The 18949-nt window shown below is 35.4% G+C and overlaps 1 protein-coding gene across 2 annotated transcripts in view; it reads right to left on the bottom strand.

Annotated features, from left to right (window-relative positions):
• Positions 1-18949, bottom strand: part of LOC138712018 (cytochrome P450 6k1-like) — a 64115-nt gene that overhangs the window by 22597 nt on the left and 22569 nt on the right. The window contains exon 1 of one of the 2 annotated variants that reach the window (XM_069843403.1): positions 7932-8033. The exons of the other annotated variant lie outside the window; for it this stretch is intronic. The gene's annotated coding sequence lies outside the window, so the exon portion shown is untranslated. Of the gene's footprint in view, positions 1-7931; positions 8034-18949 lie in introns of those variants that run through there. 2 annotated transcript variants of the gene reach the window in all.

Genomic DNA, 18949 nt, shown 5'->3' with positions numbered 1-18949 from the left:
TTGTTGAGCGACGGAGGAAGTGTGTAGTACGTGAAGGTTATTTTAAGGAGAACTGTAACTAAACAAAAATCTGACATATGATAAATATATGTAAATTTCATTCCCCCTGGCTCTAGTAGTATTCAGGACAGAAGACATCTTAACAAGCGCCCTTCGTTGAAACAAATAAACAAACTTTCTTGTACACTTGGTCGCAGCTATGCGACTTGCATATTCTGGCTTGATCGAAACACATATTCATAAACATCAGAAATTTGTACAAAATAATTAACGTTAATACACGCAGTACCTACCTCAATCTAGGTCAGTGATTATTCTGAAGCAATTATATGGTAAATTAACGTAAGAAGCGATGATTTGTTTTCCGTTGACCTGGCTGTTATTGTCGAAAATTGTATTCACCAAATAACAGTATGTACCTAGACCTCATTTTCCGTCACCCAGTCTGTGATTGTAAAAAACTGCAGATGTCGAATAGCGTCAGAAATTTACATTGTCTCTGCAGTAGTTGTATGGGTTAGACCAGGGATTCTCAACTTTTTGAAGATAGTGAGCACCTCCCACAAATGACATTAAGTGAGCGAGCACCATGAAATCGAGTATGTTTTGATTAGGCCTATATGAATACATAAACTAAATAAATAAACAACACAATTTTAAAACACTCATACAGGGTAATGATGTCCTTGAACTTGAATGTTACTCAGGATTTCAGTAATGTCCATGGAGAGGTCGCTTGTCTAGCTACACGTAAACAGTCCTTACTTACTTACAAATGACTTTTAAGGAATCCGAAGGTTCATTGCCGCCCTCATATAAGCCCTCCATCGGTCCCTATGCTGTGCAAGATTAATCCATTCCCTACCATCATATCCCACCTCTCTCAAATCCATTTTAATGTTATCCTCCCATCTACGTCTCGGCCTCCCCAAAGGTCTATATCCCTCCGGTCCCCCAACTAACACTCTATATACATTTCTGGATTCGCCCATACAAGCTACATGTCCTGCCCAACTCAAACGTCTGGATGTAATGTTCCTTATTATGTAGGTGAAAAATACTATGCGTGCAGTTCTGCGTTATGTAACTTTCTCCATTCTTCTGTAACTTCATCCCTCTTAGCCTTAAATACTTTTCTAAGAACTTTATTCTCAAACACTCTTAATCTCTGTTCCTCTCTCAAAGTGAGAGTCCAAGTTTCACAATCACAAAGAACAACCGTTAATGTAATTATTTTATAAAATTCTAACTTCCAGGTATTTTGACAGCAGACTAGATGACAAAAGCTTCTCAACCGAATAGTAACAGACATTTCCCATATTTGTTCTGCGTTTAATTTCCTCCCGAGTGTCATTTATATTTGTTACTATTGCTCCAAGATATTTGAATTTTTTCCGGCTCTTCGAAGGATAAATCTCCAATTCTTATATTTCGTAAACAGTCCTACAGATGAGAATTAGTTAATCGTGATCGTGATTGAAATATTTCATAAGGTAGAAAGTTTTTTTTTTTTGCATAGGTAAGTTGTCCCGAACATAGCCAGACATTTGAGAGAAACATTCCGCAGTATTTGGAACCTGTTTGCATCTTCTGCTCCTCAAAGACTAAGTCTATGCATTTCTTATTTCAAAACAAATATTTCAGCACTAAGAAGGACTGGAGATCTATCAATTGAAGTTCCGCACGAGCAGCCATATTATTGTCTTGAATAATCTTGATTTTTCTGATTAAGTCCACATTGAATTGAAAGGGCTTATACACATGTGAAATACGAGAAGGCCTATTAGATTTCTAAGATATTATAATGAATGGATAGGAACGCTCTTTGTTCGGGCCCATACAACAAAGTTTGAATTGAGAAAAGAACCCCAGGAGCGTTCGTGCTCGCGAGCACTTTTTTACTCACATGATGAGAATACTAAATGCCATTAGAAGAGCACCATGGTGCTCGCGAGCAGCAGGTTGACAACTCCTGGGTTAGACCATCGGCGTCCATTCCGTAATTCGCGACTCATTCTGTAGTCATTATGCAACTTGCAACGTTATTTCCCCTCAACACTCCTGCGCCCTCGTAAAACTCGGGTGTGCATGAACCCTTGTTTACTATCACTATTGCAGTGACTGCAGTGAAGCACATCAAAAGTGTCTATGTCGCAGCCTTTAACCTCTAAAGAAAAGAAGATTTAATGTAAAGTGGGAAGAAGAGTTTTTCTGCAGTATTGGGGACAATATAAACTGCTTTATAACATAAGAAATACAGAAAGATTCGATCCTTCACCAGTTTTGTGGAAGCCATGATTGGAACTACATACATATATCTGTGAGCAGTCCTACTCACGAATGAAAACTGTGAAATCATAATGTAAGACCCGTATAATGTATAGACATCTTTGTGACCAGTTACAGTTGGCAGTACGTAACGTAACTCCTGATTTCATCTCAATATTACGTGAAACTGAAGACTAATTTCACCAGGTTTTGTTTTGTTACAATTGTAAAAAAATTTATTTATTTTTAAATCGGAGTAACGATGATTGTGTATTTAATATAAATTCATTTGGGATACTTAATGAATCATAATTATTTACTTCTAACTTATTTTGAATATATTTAATGATTTACTATTCTAACATCTATAATTAATTAATTTGGAAACAACTATTTAATGAATTTCGATTTTATACATAATGAATATAATATAAAAACTAGAGCTAGAAAGTTGGTACCGAAACTCTTAAGTAGTGTAAGCTTGAACTATTTTTTTTTTTTTTTTTTTTTTTTTTTTTTTACCTTGGGGATTTAGTGAAGTGAATTTTTAATGGCAGGCAGAGTAACTATCTCATGCCCCCATGTTTTAAATTGCTACCAGTGCACTTCATTAGAACCAGGTACCCAGCTTCGAAGCCGTTAGCCCTGTGAACTTACAATATATTTATGTTCCCCTATTATCATAATTCAGGGTTTGTATTTAAGAAATTAGCAAGTTCTTTGTGATAGTAGAAGAGAAAGATTGGGAGAAGGGAAGTGGTCCGTGGCCCATTTCTTTTAGGGCTCATCCCGACATTTGTCTTATTGCTCAAGGGAAACCACGGAAAAACCCAGAGCAGGATGAGATGTCGTGCTGACGACAAGCCAATTGGCTATAGTGTGGTCGGAATATTTCAGGTGGTAGGTTTTGATTTAATCATTATTCATATACAAATACATTTAGGGTCCATAAAAGTGTTAACAATAAGAGCAATGCATCTATGCTGCCAATAACGTTATGACCCTGAAACAGAGAAATAACATTATTAGTGCATTAATAGCCTTGTCTGTGTGTAGAGTCAAGTGGTTATTTAGTGTTCAAGTTGGTATTCGTCTTGTACGTTGTCGTTCCAAGCTAGAGGGTGGAGTACGCTCTTAGGTCTTTTATGTTTGTCTAACGCAGGGTTGTAATTTCCTAGTGAAGAAATTAGTGGGTTTGTGCTGCTGTACGACTTGGTGTACGTGCAGAAGGCTTGATTTGAAATAAATTCTTGAATTGTCGGAATTTCTAGTTCTTCATGAATCAATCTAACAGGAGTTACTCTAGGAAGTCCTGTGATGAATCTTAAAATTTTGTTTTGGAAAACTTGTAATTTTTTACGGACTGTAATAGGTACATGTCCCCAAGCAGGACAAGCATATAATATTACTGACCTAATTAATGTTTTATACAAAGTTAGGGCTGTGTGTATATTTAGGTTTCTGCTTTTATTTAATATTGGATAAAGCTCCACCATTCTAGCATTGGCAAGTCTGAGTTTTTGAAGTATATGTTCTGAAAATGTGAGCCGTCTGTCTAGTGTTACTCCGAGATATTTAACTGAAGTTTTCCACTCGATTTGTGATCCATTTATAGCTAACTTCGTGTGATTTATACCCGGTCTATTGAATTTATTTCTTCTGCTAAATAAAATGGCTTGTGTTTTAGATATATTTAATTTGATTCTCCATCTGAGGAGCCATGGTTCAATGTCACGCAGGTGACCTTGTAGCCTGGTAATGGCGACAGTTGCTTCCACGATGCCGTGAGAAATGCCGAATCATCAGCGTATAGTGCTAAAATACTGTTATTGAAATTTTGATTAAAAGGTAGGTCATTAATATAGATTTGGAAAAGAGTCGGTGCCAGAATGCTGCCCTGAGGCACACCAGCGTTAATACCTCGCGACGTGGAGTGCACGTCGTTCAGTTTAACCTGGAACGTTCTGCCCCGAATATAATTTTCTAACAGTTTTACTAGTCGGCAATTTAAATTATTGTTAATTAATTTGTATATCAAGCCCGCATGCCATACCCTGTCAAAGGCTTGTGTATAATCTAGGAATATGGCAGCTACTGTTCGATTTAAATTGAATGCGGTGGTAATGAATTCCGTTGTGCGCAGCAATTGCTGTGTGCACGAGTGACCTGAACGGAATCCAAACTGTTCGTTTCGGATTAGATCATTGTTTCCGAGTTCGGATTTCAATCTTTTTTGTATGATCTTTTCCGCAATTTTACCCAAAACATTTAATAAACTAATGGGGCGATAATTACGTGGATCGGATTTATTCTTTCCTGGCTTAGGAATTTGAATAATGTTCGAGTGTTTCCAAATGTTAGGAAAATATCCTATCCGAAAGATAGCAATTATGATATTCGTAAGTAATTTAAATGATTTTTGTGATAGCTCTTTCAGTACTTCAGCCTGTATACCATCGGGGCCAGGAGCTTTTTTATTTGGCAAGTGTCTAACTTGCCATTTTACCTCGTGAACGCTAGCAGGACGGATCTGTGGTGCGTCGTTATTGTTGAGGTCCACGTTAAGTAAGTACGTAGTTATGTCTTGTGTTATTTGGTCATGTATTTGTCTGTCATACAAGTCACCATGTGGATTGAAGGAGTTCTCGAGGACTTCCGCAAAAACCGTAGCTTTCTCTTCTGGACTATGATATATTCTCCCATTGTGCTGGATGGGAGGGATATTACTATATGGCTTAGTGAAGAATTTTGTGATTTTCCACACCTCGCTCATATTGTCGGTATCTAATTTACTAACTTTCTGAGTCCAGGCTTGGATAATCTGATCGTTTATTTTCTGAGAAATTTCCCTTTTCAAACGATTTATCCGTGGTCTTAGGCGAGGGTCCCGCGTTCTTTGCCAGGCGCTCCGACAGTCGTTTCTTTCCCTAATTAATATTAAGGTGTCATTTGGAAGCTCTAATTTTCCCGGAATAATAATTTTTGTTGGAATTACCGACATAGATTCCTGTATAGCGTTCGTTAGCATTTTAGCAGCTTCTTCGATCTCATCAGATGACGTAGGAACCAAGTCATCTGTGAGAGCGTCCAACTTATCTCTAAAGAGGTCCCAGTCAGCTGCTTGTTACATTAGCACAGTTTTTGAGGGAGATAATTCTAGTTGCTCTCGGAACGTAATAATAACGGGTTTATGATCTGAATTTGCTAACGAATCATGAACCGAAATTTTGGAATGGAAATTTATGTTTTTGAGTAAAAAGAACTATATCTCTACCGAATTAATAGTAGTTGCCCAGCTCTATATGTCTGTGAACTAGAACAACAAACATGTATAGCCGGGTGGTAACCATACTTGTGCTCTAATCATCCACGGCCTTAGAGTAGGAAAACAATAAACTAATAATATAAAAAACAATAATTTGTAATTATAAACTTTGTAACTCCCAATCTAAAATAACTTATCATACTACTTATACTTATGGCTTTTAAGGAACCCGGAGGTTCATTGCCTCCCTCATATGAGCCCGCCATTGGTACGTATCCTATGCAAGATTAATCCAGTCTCTATCATCATAATCCACCTCCCTCAAATCCATTTTAATATTATCCTCCCATGTACATTTCGGCCTCCCCAAAGGTCTTATTCCCTCTGGCCTCCCAATTAACACTCTATATGCATTTTTGCATTCGCCCAAACGTGCTACATGCTCTGTCCACCTCGAACGTTTGTATTTAATGTTCCTAATAAAATTATGTCAGATGAAGAATAAAATGGCTGCAGTTCTGTGTTATTTAACTTTCTCCATTCTCCTGTAACTTCATCCCTCTTAGTCCCAGATCTTTTCCTAAGCACCTTATTCTCAAACACCCTTAATCTTTGTTCCTCTCTCAAAGTGAGAGTCCAAGTTTCACAAACATACAGAACAGCCGGTAATATAATTGTTTTATAAATTCTAACTTTCAGCTTTTTTGAGAGCAGATCGGATGATAAAAACTTCTCAACCGAATAATAACAGACATTTCCCATATTTATTCTACGTTTAATTTCCTCCCGAGTGTCATTTATATTTGTTACTGTTGCTCCAAGATATTTGAATTTTTCCTTTTCTTCAAAGGATAAATTTACAATTTTTATATTTCCATTTCGTACACTACTCTGGTCACGAGACATAAACATATGCTTTGACTTTTCGGGATTTACTTCCAGACCTGTCGCTTTACTAGCTTCAAGTAAAATTTCCGTGTTTTCCCTAAACGTTTGTGGATTTTATTCTAACATATTGACGTCATCCGCATAGACAAGAAGCTGATGTAACCCGTTCAATTCCAAACCCTCTCTGTTATCCTGGACTTTGAAATTGAAATTCTTTTTATTTAACGACGCTCGCAACTGCAGAGGTTAAATCAGCATCGCCGGATGTGTCGGAATTTTGTCCCGCAGGAGGCCTGGACATTCCTAATGGCATATTCTAGAGCGAAGTTAAAAAATAAAGGTGATAGTGCAATGGTGAATTGGAAAAGCGTCCGACAGAAACTGACCTATACGGACTCTGTTGTACGTTTCACTGAGACACATTTTAATTAATCTAACTAGTCTCTTGAGACTAGAAATCCCATGAGAATATTTATATAAAACGTCTTTCATTACCGAGTCACATGCCTTTTTGAAATCTATAAATAACTGATGTACTGTACCCTTATACTTCCATTTTTCTCCCATATCTGTCGAATACAAAAAATCTGATCAATGGTCGATCTATTACGCCTAAAATCACACTGATGATTCTCAATAATTTCATCAACATATGGAGTTAATCTTCTCAAAAGAATATTGTGCAAAATTTTGTACGACGTCATCAAAAGTGATACTCCTCGACAGTTACTACAGATAGTCTTGTCCCCCTTTTTTAAAGATAGGTACAATTATGGACTCCTTCCATTGTTCTGATATAATTTCCTTTTCCCAAATACTCGTAGTAAGTACAAATTTATAAATTTCGTTAGATAATGCGCATGGAACTGGATCGATACCTGGAGACTTGTACGTTTTCAGACTTCCTATCGCAATTTCGACTTCTGAAAATGTGGGTTCGAGTATAAATGGCTCACCAATTTGTATTTGAATTTCGTCCCGATCATTTCTATTTGGCCTATGTACAAGTAGTTGCCCAAAATAAATACAAAATACATATAAAAAGAACATACAAAGTATGCAATTATGATATACGACGCAATGTTAAAAGTAGTACTCCGAGTTCTGATGCGCACTTCCGTGTCGATTTCCGAAGTGACAGTTCGATGCGTTCACTCAAGTCCAAAATGTCACCCTCGCAACTGAAAACTTTTCGTTATAACGCTACCAAATGTTTATTTTGTTCTTATTTTTGCCACAACACTTTAAATGCCACAAGATGGTATTCCAAGTAGCTTATTTAAAAGTTACATTAATGACAATAATTATAAAAATTCGTAGAAGAACGGTGACTTATGGCCCACCCTCTAGTGTGCGAAGGGCCCCTACTCATTATTTGGTGCCCCTTTTCTGTCTCTCTGCTCAAACACCCTAAGATAAATTATCAATAGACTACCTATATAATTTATATGCTGAAAATGACCACAACAATTATAAGATTTCAATTATGAGTACAATTGTAATTACTCACTTTAAGAAAATTCCGTTTGTAAGCTTTCTACCAACTTGTCATCAGCTCCTGCATGTAACTAACTTGATGGTTATTCTGTGTTAGAATGTTGCATTATCACTACAGTGCATCTCTTCGACGACCTATATCGTAAATAGGTTTCTCTGTCAATAGTAAGTGCAGTCTTATCTGTGGCTAAGATTCAGTCGCTGTGAGACAGTGAGTCGGTATATTGTAATGTAAACTGGAGCACGATCCCAAATTCGTTCCCTTATAAATGTAATGCTGTAAGGATGTAATCATGTGTGTACGTTGTATCAAGAGGATTGTTCCATGACATATGATATTGGTCAATAGAGATCGAGAACGCCATGCATAAGATGGTGGATGTCGAGTTTTGTACATTAAGATCCGAAATATAATTTCTAAAGTTCATGCCGGTGCGTTAACTATTTTTGTATTGTTACCTTAAAACCAATTACACTGGTCAACAGCCATTTTGCGCCAGACATAAAACTAACAAATTCTTACTAATTTCGACCTCCTGAATTCAATAATAACAAGCAAAATGTTCCATCAGTTCGGGGTTTCGAGATGCACAATATAATTCATTTTATATGCATTCTATTTTTAAAAAATCATAGTATTTCGTGTGTAATTACTTTGTTTTGCAAATGTGATCACCCATTATGTGAAAACAATATTAATATAAGTAGGCCACCATGTTAGAAGCACTTATAGAAATGGAAATTATTTTATTGCCCTTTATGAGTGTATTTGGAGGAGGGGAGCAGGTTTGCGGCATGAATTAGCTTGAGTTGGCTGACTTTACTTGAGATGTGCATTTCTTTCACTGTGAGCTTTAATGACATTACTGTAGTTTATATTTTTCAATAGACCACCTTGTCAAAACGACTTATAGAAGCGGAAATTTTTTTATTGTCCTTTTCGGTTACATTTGGAGGGGGAGAAACAGATTGTGTATTTCTTTAAAGTGTGATTTAATATAATATTCAAATTATGAATAGTTCATATGTTCAGATTTGAAGGTTGTAGCATTGTTTCTTGAAATGCAATTAGGCTACACAAGATTTTACTGCTTTCTGTGTGAATGGGACAGTCGCGCTCGAGATAAGCATTATAAAATAAAACTACAATCACTAAAGCCAGGAAAGAAAAATATTATACATAACTCCTTATACTCAAAGTAATGTAATTTTACCCCTTCACATATTAAGTAAGGGTTAATGAAGAATTTTGTTAAAAGGATAAATCATAAAACTGAAGCATTTAAACATATCCATGAAAAATTCCCTGCTATTAGTGACTCGAAAATAAAAGAGGGAGTTTTCAATGGACCACAAATTAGAGAAATAATGAAGGAAAATCATTTCGAAACTTTGTTGGAAGGAAAAGAGAAAGCCGCCTGGATTGCATTCAAGGATGTTGTATTAAATTTTCAAGATAACCGTAGAAATTAGAACTATGAAGAACTAGCGCAAAATTTACTGTTGGCGTATGCAACTATGGGTTGTAACATGTGTTTGAAAATTCACTTCTTTCACTCCCATCTCGACTTTTTCCCCAAGAATTGTGGCGATTTCAGTGATGAGCATGGTGAGCGCTTTTATCAAGAAATTTCAACTATGGAAAAAAGATACCCAGGACAATGGAGTGCCAATATGCTAGCAGACTATTGTTGAACTTTATTTCGTGATTTACTTGATGCTCAGTATAAAAGAAAATGCAGAAAAAAAGCTGTAATCTTCTGAACAATGAATATTTAACATTATTGTCATTATATGAAGCAGTATTTTGAATAGATATAAATTCTAAAATTTCTCAAAACCCGTAACCAACAACTGTTTTTTATTGTCATATTCGTATTCATGAGGCTCAAATTATATAGAAAAAATGTATCATATGCCTGGCGCAAAAAAAAAAGTGAAAATTTTTTACGCAGTGTTATCTGTATTTTCACTTACGTAGCTACAGAGTCCCTACCTAACAGAATTTTATATACAGGAGAAGGAAAGCTAGTTTATCGTCAGTGTTTTCACCCGATTCACTCTTTTCAAGATCAATATCTGCCACTGTCATTATTGGTGTTATACCTCGCGTTTATGGGAATTCGTTTTAATATTTCATAGGAATTGTAGACATGTGTCGTCACATTTTTGTTACGCTTTACAAGATATTGTCCTACGTTGCTTTAGAGTGTCTCTGAGAGCTTGTTTGCATTGTATAGTATTTAATAGTACATTATGCAACGAGCCTATAATTGAGTAATTAAGACGTGAGTATGTTTGTTTACGAAACGAGCGCAAGCGAGTTTCATAATTTTCATACGAGCGTCTTAATTACAATTATAGGCAAGTTTCATACGACTTTTTATGCTCGACCATATTTCTAACTTGCAATTATTCATACATATTCATGTTCTGGTTATGTAAGTGATGAGAGGAACTGACCTAAATTGTGAGATGTGCGCAGACGCGAAAATATTGATTTTTTCCGAGGAACAATAATATCATTGACCTTGATATAATCTCGAGAATAACATGAACATTAATTTGATATAACCTGGAAATTGATTTAGAATTGAAAAACGAGATGACAAATTGAATTTATTTGAATATTATTTACAATTAACGCTAATTATTATAGTAACAGAACATAACCTTCTGCGACAGTACGGGATTTCCAGCCTCCGTGACGTTTCCCTCGTTGTCTTTCGATTGCATATCCGAGAATAATCGAAAACCTGAACTGTAATGAATAGGTGTAGCCTACTTTAATGACATGCATTAAAGGACTGCTACCAAGTGTATAATTACTACATTTCGGCATGGTCGAGCAAAAAATTTTCTAATATATTATTTCAGTGAAAGTACCTTTATTTTAGCTGGAATGGTTCCCTCATTGCGTGTATGGACGAAATGTGATGCCTCCTGAAAATAAACGGGCAAAGGAGCTGGCGCTTGATATTTTTTTGTCTGTTCCTAGTAATAATTATATTTTATTACATATAAGCTGCCTTTCATTATATACTTCGTTATTGTTGTTATTAAATCTAAGTAGTATTCGTGTTGTTCACCGACTTACACACACAGGTATAGACTAAGAATAAATAGATGTAGACACACAGTACCGGTGCATGCTGGAAGATGCTTGGTTCGCTCGAACGTGAACTGTTAGACTTGCAACTTTACGAAACTAATATGATCGATGTACACCTAACTTTTATTCAAAGTAACCAAACTCAGGATTGTAGTTATTAATAAGTGTTCTTCTAAGTATGCCTATTATTATTATTATTATTATTATTATTATTATTAATATTATTATTATTATTATTATTATTATTATTATTATTATTATCCCTTCTGTCTGTAAACTCGTAAGAAAAAATACAAATGATATACCGTTTAATTTTTGTGTTTAATCTGTGTTAAAGAGTGGGGCATGAGCATTGCTCATTTCACGTTATTTAAAATCTTTGGAAAATTTTAAATGAACTCTACAACCCACTTTTAATTAAATGCTCAGAAAACACAGACATTAAAATACGCTTATTACAAACAATGTTCAGGTTTACAGAAGTATTTAATAAATTTTAAAGAACGAAAAGTTCGTCTAAAGGGCTGGATTCGGGAAGAGTACCTAAAACGCTCATTGCATTTCCGCGTTGAATAGCTATGCTAAAGCGTTGACGGAAATAAATTAAACTAAATTAAGACATATTACTACTTTCTCATTTTAATTGAATATTCTAGAGAACGTAAACAGTAATGATGCTTATATCGCGATATAAAACCAAAATTTTAAAACATTTAAAACTCTAAGGGACATATTCATAGACATTTTTAGCGCGGGCTTTCGGTGGATGATCAGCGTTTTTCGTATTCATAAACCAGTGTTAGCGATAGGATATGATTTGAATTCTGTACAAGTAACCAGTGGATAGCCGGGGCTAGCTTAGTACGTTCGTAGTGCGTGCTGCGAAATGTCTATGAATAGCACCCTAAAAGAAAAAAAGTAAAAATACGATATGCTTATTTTACGTTAAACGAACTAAATTTAAAAAATGTTATTTGTAAACTCTTCGATGTGATTATATTTTAATTAAATATTCGGTGAACACAGACAACAAGAAAAGATTATTTTACGTTATATAAATCAAATAATGATTTAAAACAGTAGTCGTCAGCACACGCTGAAATGTGCAAGGGTACGCGGTGCTGTCCCGTATGCACTGTCGTGCAACAGGGAACAGGGAGAGATAGAGAGCATACCCGCTAGCAGCTACGGAATGCACCCTAGTGCACTGCGTTTTCCGCGAGTAAGAGAGACTAGCCCCAGCGTGCTCTGTGCTGACGACCCCTGATTTAAAAGGGCTCCGTTTGTCTTACTACAATAATTTTCTTCAGCCAGTTAGAAATAATTTCTTCCCACTTTAATTTTTGAAGTAGTAACCGGTAAACTTACATACAAGAAATCTAATTTCCCTTAAAAGCAATTGTATGTGTTACGTTTACATTTCTCGTTGTCTCATCCACCTCTCGCATTACACGAGCTCCATCTCTCTAGCAGGCAATAACCTTAACAGGGTTGCCAGAGTGCATCAAGTTTAAAATTCCATTGCAGAATGAAAAGTTACATTTTTTAGGATCAGATTCAAAACTAATATTCTTTCAATCATTTATCATCATAATAATTATATTACTTCTTAAATTCATTCAACATATCGGGAATTAATTCAATAGTTTTCCAAAATACGCTATGAAATGTTTCATTATAAATTTTTTTTTTCTCGAAAAGGAAGTAAAAACGATCTAAATTCTATTAAACTTTCTTGTTTGAAATATCTCAAAGAATAACCGCTTAAAATTAACGAGATTACTTACGATTAACATATATATACGCACATATATACATATATAGGGGGCACATTTGAACAGGAGGCACTTTAGAATTGATTGAATTTCTCACCTCAACATATAATTTTCAATAATTTGCCCGTACTGAAAGTAGAAGGCAGCCCTTGTGATGTACTGACTGCCATTTTCCTTTCATTTAATTTATTGGTATGAACTCATGGTTGAACTTGTGTTGAAGTGCTTAGAAAGCATTTTTTTTTTTTTTCGAAATTCGTAAGGATATTCTGACATAATTCACTTTTCGAAAATTATTGTAAATTTCTAATATTTACTTCTTCTGTCTTTTAATGAATGTTCTTAATTGATAAGGTCATGTAGGGTATATTTGAACAGTTCCTTGGGAGAACACTTGAACAATGTTCAAAACTGTTCAACAATATTAATTTAACGATAATGTAAAAAATAATATAAAGAATTTATTGATAATATTATATTTGTGTTTAGGCCATACAATTGTTCGGTCATACATAAAGAAAAGAACAAACATGAATTATCCAATGAAGTTATTCAGGAAGCGGCAAGGTCTGCCAGTGAAGGAAAACTCTCATTAAGAGCTGAAGTTTCAAAGTATGATATACCACACATACAGTAGATGGAAAATATGGTTCGCAATACACGAACCAACAAGTGTTCAGCGAAGAGCAGGAGCCGGAATTAGTTAATCATTTTATTAAATGTCGGCCTCGGTAGCGTACTTGGTATAGCGCTGGCCTTCTGTGCTCGAGGTTGCGGGTTCCATCCCGGCTCAGGTCGATGGCATTTAAGTGTGTTTAAGTGGGACAGGTTCATGTCAATAGATTTACTGGCATGTAAAAGAACTCCTGCGGGACAAAATAATTCCGGCACACCGGCGACGCTGATATAACCTCTGCAGTTGCGAGCGTCGTTAAATTATTATTAAATATACTAAGATTAATTATGGCACGACTTATATAAATATACGTCAATTATCATATGATTATGCTTGTCATTTAGCTTGCAAGTATACCTAAGCATGAGTCAATAACATAATTGTCTGACTTCAGGGCTTCAAGAAACTACATGACGAGAAAACCTGAGAACACGAGTCTGTCAAGAGCTGAATCTACAATGTCAGAGTTATGTGGAACTCTACAAGATATAGTAGCCGTAGAAAGAAATGTCACAGAGGAAATATTTTTCTGACGTAATATGAAACAAAGGAAACTAAAGTTCTCTACGGTGGACAAGTGGAAGAGGTAGATAGACTGTCAGGTTTATGAAGTTTCGACAAACGTGGAACTCTATATGTACTAAAACTGAAGACTGCAGTAAGACAGAGAAAAGTGATATTCTCATTAAATTAACACAACCGGAGAATTCAGGATGAAGTGGTTGCACTATGGCAATGAAACTCTTTGATGTGTACTTCAGTAGATTTAAAGAAAAAAATAATGTAACCATAATAGTGCTCTTACCTGTTCAAAGGGACCCCATGGGGAGGTTTTGAACAAGTTCCAAGAGTTTGTTCCGACTTAATTTACGTTCCAGATGTTATAGTCTATGTAAGTTCTGCAAATATAAATTTCTTAAGTGTTTATTGAACAATTCTGTGTCATTCAAAGTTAAAAAATTGATAATGGATATCAAATACTCACTCCTTATTACTTATTCTAAGGTCATCAAGATCGTCATGATCTGGCAAGTGCTATCCAAGTGATTACGTATAGGCTAGGTGCAACAGTCCTGACTGCTAATGTTCACTCGTATATTGAAATTTTACAAGGAAAATCACTACAAAAGAGTATAAAATATGTCTAAAACTTACATTTTCACTTACGCTCTTTAATACTTTGATAGCAATATTGTACGAAATCGATTAAATAAATATCACTGTTTATATAACAAGCGTTCTCTTTAAATTCAGTTATCTTCGCCGACGATTATATGGTTCAGATAACAATAGAATCTTTACGTAGACTTGATTTAATATTAAAAGACAATATACTAATATGGAATTGGAAAGGTAAGGAAATATTTAACATATAAAGGAAAGAATCAGTAAGAGCAAAGATATAAATATGGGAACAAATAATACAGTAAATTAATTATTTACATTTTTTAAATTCCAAATAGATGGGATCGAACATCGAAATATAAGCATAAAATTATTGTTATTTTTCGTAATACAATAAAACTACACTACTAGCTGTGTAACATTAGGTTACTAGATAGAAGACAGACAGCAGGCACAGTCAGGTAGGTAAACAGATAGACGGATGGACGGGTAGCTACATAGACTCATAGATGAGGAGCTAGACAGATAGATGGACGGGTAATTATACTGACACATGGAGTGTACCTAGACAAAAACCCAGGCAGGTTGGTAGCTAGATAGACACATAAATACACGGGTAGCTAGAATCGACGCCAATTCGGAAGACGGTTGTCTGCTACCTTTTGCGTCGATAGAGACAGATAGAGAGAGCAAGGCAGCGTACAACATTGCCACATCGTACTTCACGAGCACGTGCAATATAAATAGCGCAAGAGAGAATTTAAGTTATCAAAAGATAATAATGACCTTAGCCGTTGATTACTGTAAGCATGACACCAAACAAACCCTCTTTCCTTCACTAACAATATTCTTTGCACGGTTCTCAATCCCACACCACATGCTTCTGCAGTCGTTTCTTGCATATTGTCAATGTTCCTGCCAGCATCAAGATGGCCGGCAGCGTTCTGCTCGTTAACGTTTTTAAAATAATTATACACCTTAAACACTATTTACCGCGCCTGCTTGTGTAATACTTGTCTCTTTACAGTCTCTTCTTCCATTTATTTACCTTACATACACACAGTAAATGTCAGTTTTACTTATCCAATGTATTGAAACACTTACACGTGAACAAACGAACTCGGGAAGTGCTTGTTATAGACTGATTCTGATTGGTTCTACTGTACAAGCTTGTGATGTCACATATCAGAAATGCTACGGCGCATATAGAAGCTAACCGCCTTCCGAAATGCCATCTAGTTCTAGACAGCAAGCACAATCGGGTAGCTAGACGGGTAGAGAGATGGACTGGTGGCTACATAGCTGTTGGGGATCTACACAGCTACAACGGGTAGCTAGATTCAGAGATTGATTGGTAGCTAGACTGGCAGAGAGATAGACTGGTAGCAAGGCAGACAAATAGCTAGTCAATCAGACAAACGTATAGATAAAAGACGCATAGATTGATAGCTATCGATAGATAATAGGCTTCCGCCTATAGTCTGTAGTCAAATAGAGAAAAATGAGCAGAAAATGTTTTTTTTTTTCTTTACTGAAAACTAATTGGCTAACTCACACGTAAACACCTTGAATGCTAAATTTTAAACACTCGTCACACAATTTTTATAATAGATAAAACATTCATGGATAAAAAAAAGACACACGCTCACTTCAAACTAGAGGAAGAAAATTGTCTTCAATGCCCAAGTACATTTTGAAGGGGTATTTTACTCTGTATGTTCTGTGAAAACAGCTTCCACTATTTTGTAGATCTCGGATACTTGAGCTTCTCTCTCTGCATCCCTTAACCGAAGCAGGCACTTTCTAACTGAAATGTTTTAAACCATATCTTCAGTGAATACACAGAGCAGTGAGATTGTTTGAACGACTTCGTTATCTTCCCAAACAAAAGAAGAAACTTGAATTCACCAATAAATGGAGGCCATCTGTCTCCAAGTCTCGTTGAATAAAATAGCGCAGGCTGTGAGGGGGAATCAGAATAAACTAGAGAAAAATATCTCTTTTATTCTCGCTTCCGCAAAAGTTTTCATCTTTGTAATAATCATCATGTACCAAAAGGTACGCCGAACAGTAACTTCGCTTCTGTTCAGAAATGCTGCTCCATTGTATTAGGAATTCCACAGTGTGGCAAAGAAAACGCTGCTCAATGCGTCCTCCAGGTGTGATTAATTCCCATTTGCATCTGTAGAATTCTTTGCTATTTGCTATCCACGTGACAGGTAATCACTGAAGTGTACAGATTTCAACCTCTTACGTCTCAATAGAACGTTGCTCTTTTCTCGAACAAACAAAAATGTATTTACTCAAAAAAAGAAAAGACAATTTAGAAGTATACAAGCAGATAAATACTTTGAATTTATTTCATTATACAGTAAAATAGTCAACGTTTTTCTTATTCACTCACTCACTCACTCACTCACTCACTCACTCACTCACTCACTCACTCACTCACTCACTCACTCACTCACTCACTCACTCACTCACTCACTCACTCACTCACTCAATTTAATATTTATTTTATCATTTAAACAGCCTGTCAATCAATGACTTCCTTATTTTTTGTTACATAGTCATTGAGTCAATCACTTAATTCAATCATTTACTTTTCATTACTCAGCGATTCAGTATCACATTGACATTAGTCACTTATATTTATTACTCAGTCAATCAGTCACTAATGCAATAATTCATTCATTTATGTTTCATTTCCCAATCACTCACTATTCTTAGTTACTTATCTTTCATTGCTCAGCAAATTAATCATTTATTGCACTCAATCACTTCTTATTAGGGAAAGGAAGTTCATGCATTTGCATATTAATTGTTTTCTATTGTTGTGTGAATATGCTGAAAAATTATCTACATGAATCACAAATTTCTGAATACAATGATATTACTTTTATTGTGCATAAAAGTGCATACAGTATATTGCCTTAATTTATAAAAGCATCATATTTTAACATTTATGCAGGGAAACTGCATATTATGTATGTTTATTTGTCTTTCCCTCATTTTTAAAAGCGTGTAACCTCGTAAACACGACTAATATTTATTTTTATGAATTTTGAACGTAACGATGACACCCTCATAGGGAGCCTCTCTAGTTAGCAATTGGTATTCCTTTACTGCAGTCTTTAGCAGATTTCAATACAACAATATTCAGTTTAACAGGAAATGTAGGAGATAAAGTGAACGAGAAAACAGCAAATATTCTTTCTAAAAACCCTGGCTATTATCAACTTAAAGAAATTCACAAGATATTCTCGAAGGAAAAACACTCCAAAAACCAACAAAATTTTCTATAGGACAGCTCACAGCTTTTGTGCAAGCCCCTCTTATTTCTTGTGACATAGATCGAAGTTTTTCGCCCTACAAAGCTGTGCTGAGAGACAACAGGCGAAGAATGACAACAGATACATACGTCACTGCTTAGTTGTGAACTGTAACGGCATAAATGGAGCATTCAGCAATGAGGCAAGCACTTCAAAATCCATAGACTAAACGTAACTATATCTTATTATTCTGTTAAAATAATCTGAAACTGATAACGCATATTTTGTAGCATATTTATATATTTTTACGGCATAAATGCATACATATTCTTCAAGTTTTTAGGGCATGAACTTCTTTTCCCTGCTTATTATTCATTAAACAACCATTCTGCCCACTCACATTATTTTTCATTACTTAGCTATTCAGTGAATCGGTTACTTTATTACTCATTACTTAATGATTAATTGCTCACACAATAGCTTCATTCATTTTAGCATTCATTATTCAGTAATTCAGTCACCCACTGACTTCAGCAATTTACTTATTCGTTACTAATCATTTTAGTAACTCACTGATTTTAGCCACTCTCTTATTCATTACTTAATTCAGCCACTTTTTTCATTTGTTACTTAGCCGTTTAGTCATCCATTGAGCTCAGTCACTTTGTCATCCATTAATCAGCGTTTTGTCACCTGTCGATTTCAGCTACTTTCTCATCCACTACTGATTCTTTCAGCCACTCATTGACTTTAGCCATTTTCTCACCCATTGATCAGATTTTTAGTCTCTAATTCATTTTAGCCAATTTTGTTATTTGTTACTCTGTCTTTCAGTCACTCATTCAATTCAGCGATTTTGTCATTCAATACCCTGTCTCTTAAAGTGCATCTACACGGTTCAACTTTTCTTTCAACTTTATGCATTCAAGCAATGCATGCAAGATAGATATTTAATATTAATTAATTTACTCGCGTAATTTGCGCACTATTTAATCTATTCTGGCTGTTTGAAAAATTGGGGTGCGTAAAATATGCGAATTTTTTTAATTAGACTTCTTGATCTGGGTTTTA

The sequence above is a fragment of the Periplaneta americana genome, chromosome 13 (assembly GCF_040183065.1).
Source record: "Periplaneta americana isolate PAMFEO1 chromosome 13, P.americana_PAMFEO1_priV1, whole genome shotgun sequence".
Taxonomy (NCBI): Eukaryota; Metazoa; Arthropoda; class Insecta; order Blattodea; family Blattidae; genus Periplaneta; species Periplaneta americana.
Note: the sequence above shows the minus strand (reverse complement) of the source record. Positions and strands in the feature narration are given on the sequence as shown.